Source organism: Macrobrachium nipponense, chromosome 20 (genome assembly GCF_015104395.2).
Source record: "Macrobrachium nipponense isolate FS-2020 chromosome 20, ASM1510439v2, whole genome shotgun sequence".
NCBI lineage: Eukaryota > Metazoa > Arthropoda > Malacostraca > Decapoda > Palaemonidae > Macrobrachium > Macrobrachium nipponense.
The window spans coordinates 64,546,439-64,560,351 of NC_061089.1; the positions used below are offsets into that span (position 1 = coordinate 64,546,439).

The window sequence follows — 13,913 nt, forward strand, 5'->3', positions numbered from 1 at the left end:
TAAAAGTTGAATAAGAATCAATTTGAAATTATTTAAAGTAAAATTGAACAGAATACCAACAAAATGTTTTCAAATGTTCAATAGTATTGCTTATGGGAATGACTGCCCGTTTCGTGAGCTTGTTCAAATGGCACAAAAGATTCAGGGCGGGAAGTGGTACTATTGTCAAAGATGAACGCCCTAGAGGACCTTCCACTTCAAGAACCGAAGAAAATGTCGAACAATCCAGTCTGATTGTTCGAAGACCGCAGACTCATGGTTCTAATGATAGCTGAATCTGTGAACATTGAGACACTCCATAATCGCCCGAATAAGCATCGTACGACTTTTATCCTTTCCAAAATGTTAAATCAGTGCTTAAAAGGACACACTTTGGTCAGTTGTTGCTGTGGAAAAAGGAGACTTCTGCAACAATATTTGTGCAAATGGAGAGTATGTTGAAGGGGACAAGCATAAAATTTCGGTAAATATTTTCAGATTTTATGTTGCCAATATTCCCCACTGGATAAATGAGAAGGCTTTTATGTCATATTTTCAAGAGTTTTTAACAAATTTGATGACGATTTTGCTCGGAAACCAAGTTGTGGCGCTTGTGTATGATACCCTAACCGAAGAAATATGCATTTCCGACAAAAATCGACATCAAATTCGTTAAAACACGCTTGAAAATATGTCAGAATCCTCTTGATTTGTGGGCGGTTACCGACTGCCATGTGGATTGTGGAGGGTAGAGTTTGGCGGCCTCCAAGCAGTAATAATGAGCGTTATGAATATAATAATCTAAAAACAAATATCATCCGATGTAATGTTCAAAGTAGTAGGTACGGTACGGGTACCAGGTCTTTTGGGTCACTCCTTAATGTTTCTCCCAAAGTCTAATAAAGAATTCTTTATTAGACATTGGTTTCTCCATTCACGCTCATGTGATGTGAATGTGAACTGAAACATCGTCGGGATTCACAAAGTTCTCACTGTGGTTGATGGCCGTATAGATGTATTCCTCCTTATCAACAACCCTTGCTCATTACCGTGCTGCCAGCACGAATATATTTCCTGATAATAGGAATTACGGTTTCAACATCTTTTATCCTGTCCTTCTCAGTGCAAAGGCACAATGAACTTTTTTTTTTTTTTTTTTTTTTTTTTTTTTTTTTTTTTGTTTAGTACGCTCAACACCCCCAAAAAGCCAAATGCTTTTCATCTCCCGGCTACGATTATATTTTGCCTAAAAGGTTTCGTCAATTTGCACCACAATTCCTGGACCTCCGATGTGTTCTTGGGTGTTCAGCCAGGATACAGTAGCCTCGAAGTAAAAACTCCGCTAGTCTACACTTGTTTTTTCTTCGACCAATGTATGCACCTTATGACCGTACTGTAGCTGCACTTATTTTCCAATCAATGATTGACAAAGAGGGCAGTTACCCACGGTTGTAAATGGTCATTGTCTAGCAATGTGCCGTTGTACAATGAAACTGAATTACACTGTACTTGCCTCTTACTTTTACTCATTTTCGGTATCGACCACAGTGAAATTGATGTCTATCACTGCGATATTTACAGCGCCCAGGATCAAATGGAAACTCTGCACATGCTGCTTGAACAATAGCCCTTGTACTAATGACGCTCATGTTCAAATTCAAATAAAAGCAGCAGTATGTAGGTCTAATAACGTGATTTTTTAGAAAATGCGATTAACTGGTTGAAAAAGTCATGTGATTACTTCTATTGGTGGTCACCGGAAACAATTCAAATTCATTTGGGAGATTCGGGTGCTTAGGCGGAATGTAAAAATGGAAACAGTATAACTCATTGAACAATGTGCATGCGTAGGCGGAACTTCAGCGATTACGTCATCAACCAACACGTAGGCATACTCCCGGAGCGCTGAAAGTCGACCGTCACAACTCTTATTTTCAGATAAAAAATGGGTTATTTTAATTAAATTCATTTTATATGTCAATATTTGTTTCTGGTACTCAAATTAATGTTTTTTTCAAACGCTCTAAACGAATATCCATGATATTTTGAGCTAATGGCCGATGGAATGGGAAAGTAGATTTTCCGAGGTGTAAAATTGAGTTTTTTAAATAAAACTCATTATCCAAGTCAGTTATCATTTGCGCATAGTGCCTATGGGGTTCAAAATAACAAGAATTGAGAGCTCATTTCAATAATGTAGGTTACAATTTCATATCGTGTATTGGCAACATAAAATACCAAAATTTCTAATGCACACATATACACACACACACACACATTATATATATATATATATTCTATATATATATATATATATATATATATTTATACTTATTATTATATATTATTATAGATATATATATATATATATATATATATATATTCAATATTAAGCCATAAATATCATTTAATGTCCAAAACACTATCCCCCAAACACACCTCCCACCAAACCTAAATATATCCTCTACTATACTTAGGCACCCCTCCCACTAAACCTAAACACACCCCTTACTACACCTAAACCCCCTCCAACCAAACCTAAACACACATACCCCAGTAAGCTAAATACACCCTTCACTAAACCTAAACAAACGTCCCCTACAAAAGCGTAACACACCCCCACCAAATCTAAATAGTCGCATCCCCACTAAACCTAAACGTCTTCTAATCAAAACATACCCCCCACTAAACCAGAAACACACCCACTAAATCAGAACACACCCCCACTAAACCTAAAAACACCTACCAGAAAACCTAAACACACCCCCAAATAAACATAACCACACCCAACCAAACCTAAACATACCCACCACTCAACCTAAACATACCCCCAACTAGACCTAAAAACACTCTCACCCCCACTAAACTTAAACGCCTCACTTCTAAACCTAAGGCCCCGTCCACACGGTCGAGCTTTGGTCGACGTACTTTGTCCGATGTGACGTCAGAAGCGGAGAAACAGCGGGAAAAGTCAGTACACATCCCATTAAACCTAGACACACCCAACTCTAAAGCCAAATGCACCCCCACTTTATATAAACTCACCCCCACTAAACCTAAATGCACCACTCACTTAACCTACACACACCCAGACTAAACATAAATACACCCCCACTAAAACTATGCACACACCTTAAACACAAACCTTGATACAGAATTAATAATCACAGGAAAAAGTTAAGTATATCTTAGGCCCCGTCCACACGGTCGAGCTTTGGTCGACGATCTTACTCCTATGTGAAGTCAGAAGCGGAGAAAAAGCGAGAAAAGTCAGAACCTCATCCCCTGTTTTTCCACTTCTGACGTCACATCGAACAAAGTTCGTCGAGCAAAGCTCGGCCGTGTGGACGGAGCCTTAAACACAAACCTTGATACAGAATTAATAATCACAGGAAAAAGTTAAGTATATCTTTGTTGAACCAGACCACTGAGCTGATTAACAGCTCCCCTAGGGATGGCATGAACGATTAGATTTTTTTTACGTGGCTAGGAACCATTTGGTTTCTTAGCAACGGGACCTACAGCCTATCGTGGGGTCTGAACCACGTAAGAGAAATTTATTTCAAAATACCAGCAATAAACTCCTCTGGTTTCGCACTGAGCGACCGCGGGCAGTGAGTTCGGGCTGACAGATCGATAGTCGAGTACGGAACCCACTCGTCCAGTGAGGAACTAATCACAGGAAAGAGTAGCATTTTCAATATTTCCATAGTTTTGAGTACATGAAATGAGGTATGACAATCACGTAAAGTTTATTTACCACATAGGTTACAAAGGGAAGGGGGACGGGGTAAATGGAACCGGGTGGGGGCTAGGTACGGGTTTGAAACCTACCCCATTAAGTTGGGTCAAATTATGGCCACGTGCCAAATTTTGTCTAGATCGGTAAAGCGGTTTGGATTTCTGTAGTGCGCTAACTAATATATTTATAAATATCAATATGTCATTGTGTTATGTTGTCTATCCCGACTCGTAACTCCCAAGACGTTTTTAAGTTCTGATAAAGAGATAAATCTACAAAGTCAGGCCTGAAAACTATCGCCCAATAACTGCTAAATATTTTGTCATGTAAGTTTAAGGGGACAATGAATGTTTATTTTTTCTTTTTTTATGAACTTCTCTCATTATGATGTTAGTAAATAACAATACGACTATATTTAAAACAATAAGGCATACTGGGGTATTCGCCTCGCATTCAGTCCTCCACTTTCATTGGTTTGTTAGCGTTTGGTGTTTTTACGTTGCATGGAACCAGTGGTTATTCAGCAACGGGACCAACGGCTTTACGCGACTTCCGAACCACGTCGAGAGTGAACTGCTATCACTAGAAATACACATCTCTAACCCCTCAGTGGAATTCCACTTTCATTGGTTATGTAGCTTTACGATAAGTATTTTCATATATGACTTTCATACACAGTACTGTAAAGCGATAATGGCACACTAATGTAATTGTACTGTGGTGTTTGTAGTATGCCCGAGGTCAACAGTCTATTAACCCTAGCGTTAGAAAGCTTTGCAAAACAGACGTTCTTGAAAAGCAGCAACCTTAGTGTAGTGAGATCATGCCAATAATTGCCTAAACATTTTTCCACCACTTAGACAGCAAGAAATAGCCATGCCAAGACTACTCATTACCCCAATAACTGCCACAGTCAACGTGATACGGCTTCTAACACCAGTATCATTTGTGACAAGGAAATGCCAAATGAAAATTATTCCATTGCAACGAATACTACCTTGTAAAGAGTTGGTTAGAGAAAAAGACAAAAATTAGGGGGGAAGGAAGAACTCAATTCCAATGACTAACGCAGAAAGACAGATCGTAAGACCAGGGGGGTTTCTTGCTTTAATGTAATATTCATACCGACGTTACTCAAGCCATTTGGTTAAATGGGTTTTTGTTACTTTATTATATGTTCAGTTTGTGTTCCAAAGTCATCGTCGTCAATAATCGCTTGTTAGCAAAAGACTCTTGTATTAGCTGCTGCAATGCAAATTTGCCTTCTCATTACACCATAATAAGTGAACCAAAGTTCTCGAGGCTAATGTACTACACCTGCATTAGCAGCTTAGCGCACGCAAGTAGTCATATAGTTCCCTTCATCATTCATATCGATTAAGTGATTTCATATCTACAACTTAGTCCATACCACCAGTCACTAAATTTACTTTCCTTTAGTATTATGCGGATTAAACCACCAGGTTTATTTGCATCCAAACTACCTTTGTCCTTAACCCATTCACCAGTGACCTCAAACAGAAGACTGCATTTTGTCGTCTGGAATGATATGACGACCGAATCTACTTCGATTACGCCACCGATTTTTTTTTTTTTTTTTTTTGTTACACTGCCACCGTAGGCATATCTTAAATGTTTAAGACAAGACTTGGGATGCATTAAAGCCATCAGAGCTAATGTTCGTGTCAGTCATATACAAATATTCAAACACTCCTCGTGGATTAAGCGCTAGTGACCATGTTAATTGGAAGCCAGAGGATTTACGATTACTCTCATAATGACAGTTTAGTTTCAGGGTTAGAACAGCCACACAGATTCGTAACCAGATAATTATTAGTTAGGAAAAAAAAATTTGAACTATTAATAATTACCTCCTGTAACTCGTCCATAACCATGTTGTAGGTAGAGACTCGAGACATTGGCCTTTTACTACATTCAAATACTCAAGACATTCAAATATTTACACTTAGTAGTAATCTTTACTTTAGTGGTTTTTGAAATATTGTTCTGCACTTCAATTCAGAAGTAGTGCATGATCTCTTAAATAACAAGCAAGGAATCATATCTTGCAACTGTCAGTGCATGATTTATTGTTTTGTTAAAGAAAAAATTAATCTAGTGTCGGATCACCTGAAGATTAGCGACCCCTAATACCTCTCCTGAAGAAAAGCGACCCCAATATTTTCCACCTGAAGATAAACGACCCTTGCTTGTTGGTGTCTCCAATCTTCAGGTGACCTACTTTAGCTCATAATATTATAGAAAAAAGGAGAAAAAAATGTAGATATATATTTCAGTACAAAAATAATCAAACCTACTGTAACCCCTGTGGCTAGCGCGCGCAGCGCAACATTACCTCTTGCCAGAACATACCGAGCTTGCCAAGAATCTTTAAATATGCGGATAAGGCGCGAAGCGCCATTCCGCCACGGCCTTACTGTAACCCCTGTTAGCACTTTTATTGGGTAGTCTCACTTATGTCGTTACACTAATAATCATCAACTTATAAACTGGCTTTTTACCTTATTAATTCCTCACCTTAAGAAAAGCGACCCCAATATTTTCCACCTGAAGAAAAGCGACCCCAGCGTGTGTTGGGGTCGCTTTTCTTCAGGTGATCCCTAGTGTCAAAGGGAATAAGTCAAAAGGAATAAAGAACAAATAATTATTTTCAAGTATATATATTAAATTCTTTAATATATATAAGTATAGTATTCATCAACTACCAAATCCCAACAACGAACAGTTAATATTTTTTCTTCCAAATTACTTACACTTTTTCTTTGCATGCTTTCGGAGCTAAATGAAAGTATCAGTGGGCGCATTTAACTTTTTATGAACCGTGGAAACTCTGAAGACCTCCAGAGGACGCTGATTATGCAAATGAAGACATTACTCTGGCAACTACTGCCGACTCTCCTTTAACCTGCCAAGAATATTTAAAGGACATAAAATTTCCCAGCAACGCGCTAATTTCATTAACCTCTAAAGCATTCACACACCATTCATATTTAACTTCAAACCTATTAATAAAATACGTTACTGTAATCAACTACTATTCAGTAATAGAGATTTTCAGTGTTACATATTACATATTTCGCAAAAAAAAATTTTATATCTAAATGACAGTTTCTCTAATAAATGAAAACTGAGCTGATTGCTATCTTCTTATCTTAAATTGTTAACTTCCGGGCAAGCTAGCAGATATTTCACAAACCACAGATTATTTGATATCTAAATGACATTAGTTTCTCTTATAAAAGAAAATTGAACTGATAGCTATCTTAACAGGCACGATATTAAAGTCTTAATATCACTCATAGTAACTTGTAGTAATGCTAAAATTGGAATAATTTAAAGACTATAGAATAATCTAGGTAATAAGAGCAATGTTAATGTTTGTTAAGAAATTCACAATTCCGTGAAAACAAATTGTTTAAAAAATATCCACAATTATATATGAAAATATATTTCTATGTAAAAATATAAAACAAAGACTTTCGAACACTTGAACGGTGTTCCTCATCAGTGTGACGTTAAAATGACATTTTAACGTCACACTGATGAGGAACACCGTTCAAGTGTTCGAAAGTCTTTGTTTTATATTTTTACATAGAAATATATTTTCATATATAATTGTGGATATTTTTTAAGCAATGTTAATGCTAAAATTGGAATAATTTAAAGACTTAAATAATCTAGATAATAAGAGCAATGTTAAACTAATTTCTTAAAAGTTACAGCTAAGCAAAGTTTTAAATTTTCTAAATATATAAATTGAAACTGCACCGGACACAACTAGTCAACAACCATTCACTGAAAGTAGTACACAGCTCTCACACCGATTAAGATTTTGAAACTTACTGTAAATCGTGAAATTTAGAAAAAAAAAAAAAAAAAAAAAGCAAGCCCCTCTCAGACGAACAGTAGACAGTCTACGGCTCGCCAGAGAGGACATCCTCCCCCTACAGGGGCTCCGCCCCTGAAGGGGGAGGATTATCTTGCGTAAAGGATTTTTTGAGGTAAATATAAAATCAATAAAAATGACTCACCTATGCCTCAAGAATAAATCTATAGTTAGGCCACAATGCCTTCTGGACGACGTGACGAACTGCAGCAAAAGTTTCTCGTCTGACCAAAATAATAAAATTGCCACGCCATTACCTGTAAAATGATATATCAATTAAAACAAAGGCAGAGAATAAGACAAACTATCCGTAAGGTATTTACCTAAAGCACTTTCTTTGCAGATCTAGGCTGGCACTCATTCCCACAATGGGGGCAAAAGACCTGCTTCCTCAGGAGGCCGTGGGGTCCTGGCATAAACAGACCAGCCGTTCATAATTACCTGAGTAATAGGCAGAAAAATCTTTGTAACTGAATGGGGGCAAAAGACCTGCTTTCTCAGGAGGCCGTGGTCCTGGCAAAAACCGATTAGCCGATCATAATTACCTGAGTAAAAGGCAGAAAAATCTTTGTAACTCATGTAACAATTGTTACATGAAGTTGGCAAAGAGTTCCTGGTGAGGGGCTGGGGCGAGCGTGAAGTAGATGCAGCAGTGGATGTCATGGGCGGCAGATTCAACAGTGTTGGAGTTCTACAGTTAGGAGGTGGCAGGAGGCCAGACCGTAAAAAACAGGGTAGGAGAGTGGGGTGGAGTAGTAAAAATGCTTTGATGCTATTGGTTGAGGCAGGGTGGGGTCTGAGGTAAATGAACAAGCACTTAACAAGATAAATTGGCAATGTTAAGGGTAATAAAAGTAAATGGGTAGTTAAGGAACTAAATGTAAATGTGGGATGGGTTCAAAATATGAATTAATACAAATACATATATAACGGGCCCAGGAGGGGGTGGGATTTAAGTTCTGGGTGGTAAATGTGTAATAGGGCCTATAGTTGTTTTAATAAATACAAAAGACCAAATTAAACATAGGTTAGCATTATAACAAAACTAATTAAACTTGTAGGGGATGTTGCCTGCCACCGGGGATGTTGCCTAACCTAGCAGGGGATGTAACCTTACCTAGTAGGGAACTTAACCTAGTAGGCAATGTTGCCTGACCAGGGGGGCTTTGCCCCCAGTACCCCCCCTTAAAGGCCTAACTTAACCTAGTAAGGAATGTAACCTAACCTAACCTAACCTAGTAGGGAATATTGCCTGACCAGGGGGCTCACCCCCACCCCCCGTACCCCCCTTAAAGCCTAACCTAACCTAGTAAGGAATGTAACCTAACCAACCTAACCTAACCTAACCTAGTAGGGAACTTGCCTGACCGGGGGGCTTCACCCCCCCCCGTACCCCCCCTTAAAGGCCTAACCTAACCTAGTAAGGAATGTAACCTAACCTAACCTAACATAGTAGGGAACATTGCCTGTCCAGGGGGGGGCTTTGCCCCCCCGTACCCCCCCTTAAAGGCCTAACCTAACCTAGTAAGGAACGTAACCTAACCTAACCTAGTAGGGAAATACTAGGCCTAACGTAACCTAGTAAGGAATGTAACCTAACCAACCTAACCTAGTAGGGAATATTTCGCCCTGACCAGGGGGGTTTCGCCCCCCCCTCTAAAGGCCTAACCTAACCTAGGTAAGGAATGTAACCTAACCAACCTAACCACTAACCTAGTAGGGAACATTGCCTGACCAGGGGGGCTTCGCCCCCCGTTACCCCCCCTTAAAGGCCTAACCATAACCTAGTAAGGAACGTAACCTAACTAACCTAGTAGGGAAATACTATGCCTAACGTAACCTAGTAAGGAATTAACCTACCTAACCTAACCTAGTAGGGAATATTGCCTGACCAGGGGGGGCTTCGCCCCCTCCCCCCCTACCCCCCCTTAAAGCCTAACCTAACCTAGTAAGGAATTGTAACCGAACCAACCTAACCTAACCTAACCTAGTAGGGAATATTGCCTGACCATGGGGGCTTCGCCCACCGTACCCCCCCTTAAAGGCCTAACCTAACCTAGTAAGGAATGTAAACCACCTAACCAAACCTAACCTAGTAGGTAACCAAGTAGGGAATGTAACCTCCAACCAACCCCCCCCCCAGTATCCACCCTTGAAGAACTAACCAACCTGGCCTAACCGGGTAACCCCCTTCAAGGAAGTAAAACTAGTAGGTAAACCAACATATAACAAACTAAACCTAAGGGTATGTTGCCTAACCGGGGGATGGGATTCGGCCCCCAGTAGGTAAAAATGACATATAAACCTAACTTTGATGGGTGTGGAAGTGTTTATAAAATGTAAAAAGTAACCATACATAACTGCATAGTAGTAAGGAAACTGGAAGGGAGGTGTAAAATTGTAATGTCTGTAAAAAGTGTATAATGGAATATATTTAAATGTTTTTAGGTTTTATAAAAAATAATGGCAAACTATATATTTAAATGTTATATATTTAAATGTAGGTTTTATAATAATAATGGCAAACTTTAATCTAGGTATTGGTATCGGTGAGAAATGCATTGTAAATGGTGTAACGTAAAGAGCCAGTCGTGAATACTGGAAAGGGGAGGGATTGACTTGTGTATAAATCATATAGGGAGTGTGTATGTAACATGCAACGCAATGTGCAATTTCACGTAACAGGTAGGTAGGTAGGTACCGAAAAGTCCTAAAACTGAGTTCTATATCAACACGTAGGCATTTTTAGGTGTCTGTCCTCAATTATAACATAATATTTCAAGTTATATATGGTGAAATGATTAGGTAGGAATATTTCAAAACTGTTATTATACAAATACTATGGAAAAATGAAAGGAATAAACACTAAAATTCACATAACATGTTTAATAAAAACAAAATTAGGTAAATGCTTTTATTTAACTCAACGTATGGTTACCAGCCAGGGTCCCAGATGACACCACTACCAACCAGCCAAAGTCTTACCATGAAACCAGCCAAAATCCCGCCAAATGGAAATCCAAACCAACCCGAATAACCGGCAAATATATGTGCGTTATATTTATCTTTATGAATGCATATTTTTTATCATATATGCTTGTATAGCGGCATCATAGTTTTAGTTAGATAATATAAACTAATATAAGAATACAGGAAAAAAACGAGAATGAATTGAAATTTTGAAATGAGGCTCGTTCTCTGAGAATCCGGCGGCCTGTTTTGTGGTCGTCTGGTGTGTGTGATTTTTTATTTTAATTCCATCTACATATTTTGCTTAAATGTTACCAAGTTTTACTGAAAACCTATTCAAATTCCCCAGATTTTCCTGAAAACCTTCAAAAATTCCCAATCTGGGGAGAGATTCCTCAAACGTGGGATCAGTGTTTAGCTCAATAGAAAGTATTGAAAACCAGCCAAAAAAAATCACCACTAAACCAGCCAAAGTGAATTTTACCCACCAAATTAGGAAAAAAATGCCAAATTTGGTGAGAAACTGCCAAATCTGGAACCCTGTACCACCCAATCCTTCACTCAGTCCGGTAGCAACGTTAGGGTCATACTGTAACGTGTTTGGCTAGATACATGTATCCCTCCCGTAAACCCCCATTTCTTTCATCACTAAGCAGTCTGAGTTTAGGCCAAAAGCTCCCTTACAGTTAGCGCATGCGTAGTAGCATTAGCGCATGCGTAGTAGGATTCAGTGTTGTGGTAGTAGTAGTAGTAAACGAATATGGATTATGGAAACGGCTTCCACTATCGCTAGTTTTTTGTTATCTCTTATTTCCGCCTGTATTTCGTGTTTTTAAAAGTGATAAATGTGGGGAAATACCACAATAACACGGCAAAATCACCCCCCAAGTGGTTTCTCCCCACCCAAAACCCCGGTTCCCACTGGGGGTCCCCCTTACCGTAGGATAGAGTTGGGGTTTTGTCCCCACCCAAAACCCCGGTTCCCAATGGGAATCCCCTTTACCGTAGGATAGAGTTCAAAGGTAAATTAGAGTCGTCCGAATAAATATTACTTCAAATTCTTGTTCAGGGGGTAAAACTGCATAGAAAAAACCGCAACTGCCATACTCTGGGCCGCCGCGGATAGGTACACTAGATCTACCAAAAATCTAAATGAATTAAAAAAAAATAACACCCAATACTTAAAATCCATTACATACACGAAAATCGGTAAGCAAACACCTCGGGTTTCAGTAATGACCAATTTACTTTAGAATTATTATGATAATCTGTATTAACAGATAACCCTTTACATACATCACATCATACAGCATATCACAGAAACGTACCGGACACTTCCAAAGAACTCGCAGCGGAAACCAACAACCACAACACTAGTTTCAGTCCAACCACCGAATGATCGATAGCAGTATTGTCGTTACTCGGTTACGTCTCCTACCTGAAGTTCTAGAAGGGCAGCAGCAACTACTCAAGGACAGGAGAAACACGAGACAGATTACCTCAATTCCACAGCCTTGCACTTCCGGACAGGCCGATAGATGGCAGTGTCTGAGAAGTTACGGTCCAATTTTGCTTTTCTGTGTATCATTACTTCACAAATAATGATAAAATAGAGGTTGACGCCCATAACTAGGTAGATATACACGGCTTGGAAACAGGATTAATAATTTTTGTATTAACAACGATTTTCCCAGACTAATCTGGTTTTCAGTCACTTTCTACGCTGTTGTTTTATTTTCTTAGTAATTACGGAAACTTCTGCTTCAATATCACATCATCATCGCTTCCACCGCTATTTAGAGTTTTGTTATTTTTGAACGGGAGATTTCTCTTATCTGTAACTTTCCTATAAAGAACTGACGCATCGATACCTGCTGGACCAAATATATTATCAAAAACTTGGATTGGCCATCTTCTTAATGCATCTTGACTGCTGTACAACCGAGACATTTGACCTACAATGTCAACTCCGTACTTCAAAGAAGTAATACAGTCATTTACAGTTCCATTAATTTTCTTTTTATCATTTCCATTATCTACAGTTGTGTTTACGGTACAAAGTATGCGCACATTTTCGTCTTGCTCACATCCATACACTGTCAGAGTGTACGTATCATTTTTGAGCACTATACTTTTTTTTTTTTTTTTTTCATCCGCCTGTGGTGGTCGCTCATGTTAACACTGCGTCCCGGGGTTTAAATAGTTACGCTATGTGTAAGTTTTAGCTAAATAAAAGGATATCTTGGCGTACATTTGCAACTGAAAAGTGTTTAAATAATTTACTGTATGCGAATTACACCGTTAATATTCGAAATAGGATATTATTTAAAGCCCGGGACGCAATGTTACCATGCGCAAACACCACAGGCGGATGGACAAAAACAGAGTATAGCCTGCTGTACAGGTCATGTTTTTTTTGTTTTTTTTCAATCTCCATTCCTATAGGATTTACCCTCCCCACAAGACTCGTGTCTGTAGCAGGTCATTTTTCCGCAAGTTTTACTGAAGTGAAAAAATGATCCGTTGTCACATGTCTGCCTTAAAACCATAAATGTCCCATTTATGGTTTTATTAACTTCAGAACAACATATTCAGAGACTGGTCGATTTGCAAATCGGCTGTGGTCTTTACCAAGATACGGAAATCTTGTGAGCGTGTGTTTTGATTTTACATCAGCTGCTAACCAAAACGTTATGCTAAACTTGTGCATGGATTGCTGGAAATATATTGTATGAATGGGTAACTACATTTCGTGTAAGTGCTTATCCACTATTATATTTGGCCAAAACTTCAGAAATTAACGCTAATCTGTTTGTAATCGAGTGGATTTTCTTGACAGCAATTTTTTTTTTTTTTTTAGTCAAAAAAGTGTAATACTGGCTGTCCTGTAGGGAATCAAAATGCCTATTGTCGCATACAACACCTCTTCAAATGATAGGCTCCAGGAATCATTCCCCACCTACTTCATTTTCCTCTTCGTCAAAATTATACCTACTTTGTATTGCGTCATCGTTGTCATCATCGCTTCATCAGATACGGATGAGTTTTCGGCATACTATAGAAAATATATTTTTCTTCCTGCTAAATATAAGATCACCAATGGAATCAGAGGGTCATACTGTAGTCAACAATGCTACAATTTCTGTGTTCAAAAGCGAGCGATTTGAGAACACAGTATTCACTTTATTCAACCTCAGCAGCGACAAAATGACTAATTATGATAATTCAAATTCAAATTCAAATAGTTTACTGACATAAAAATACATCAAATGGAATGCATAAGAATGGTTATGCATCCCCTTCCAAGTAAGACAA

The 13,913-nt window shown here is 38.6% G+C and overlaps 1 long non-coding RNA gene across 1 annotated transcript in view; it reads right to left on the reverse strand.

The window, feature by feature from the left end:
• LOC135221164 (uncharacterized) overlaps positions 1–12,042 on the reverse strand; it is a 12,728-nt gene extending 686 nt beyond the window's left edge. Inside the window, exons 1-3 of the long non-coding RNA XR_010315889.1 lie at positions 11,927–12,042; positions 7,774–7,885; positions 6,496–6,647 (exon numbers count right to left, since the gene is read on the reverse strand). This is a non-coding gene — a long non-coding RNA (uncharacterized LOC135221164). The remainder of the gene's footprint in view (positions 1–6,495; positions 6,648–7,773; positions 7,886–11,926) is intronic.
• Positions 12,043–13,913: the final 1,871 nt, after the last annotated feature.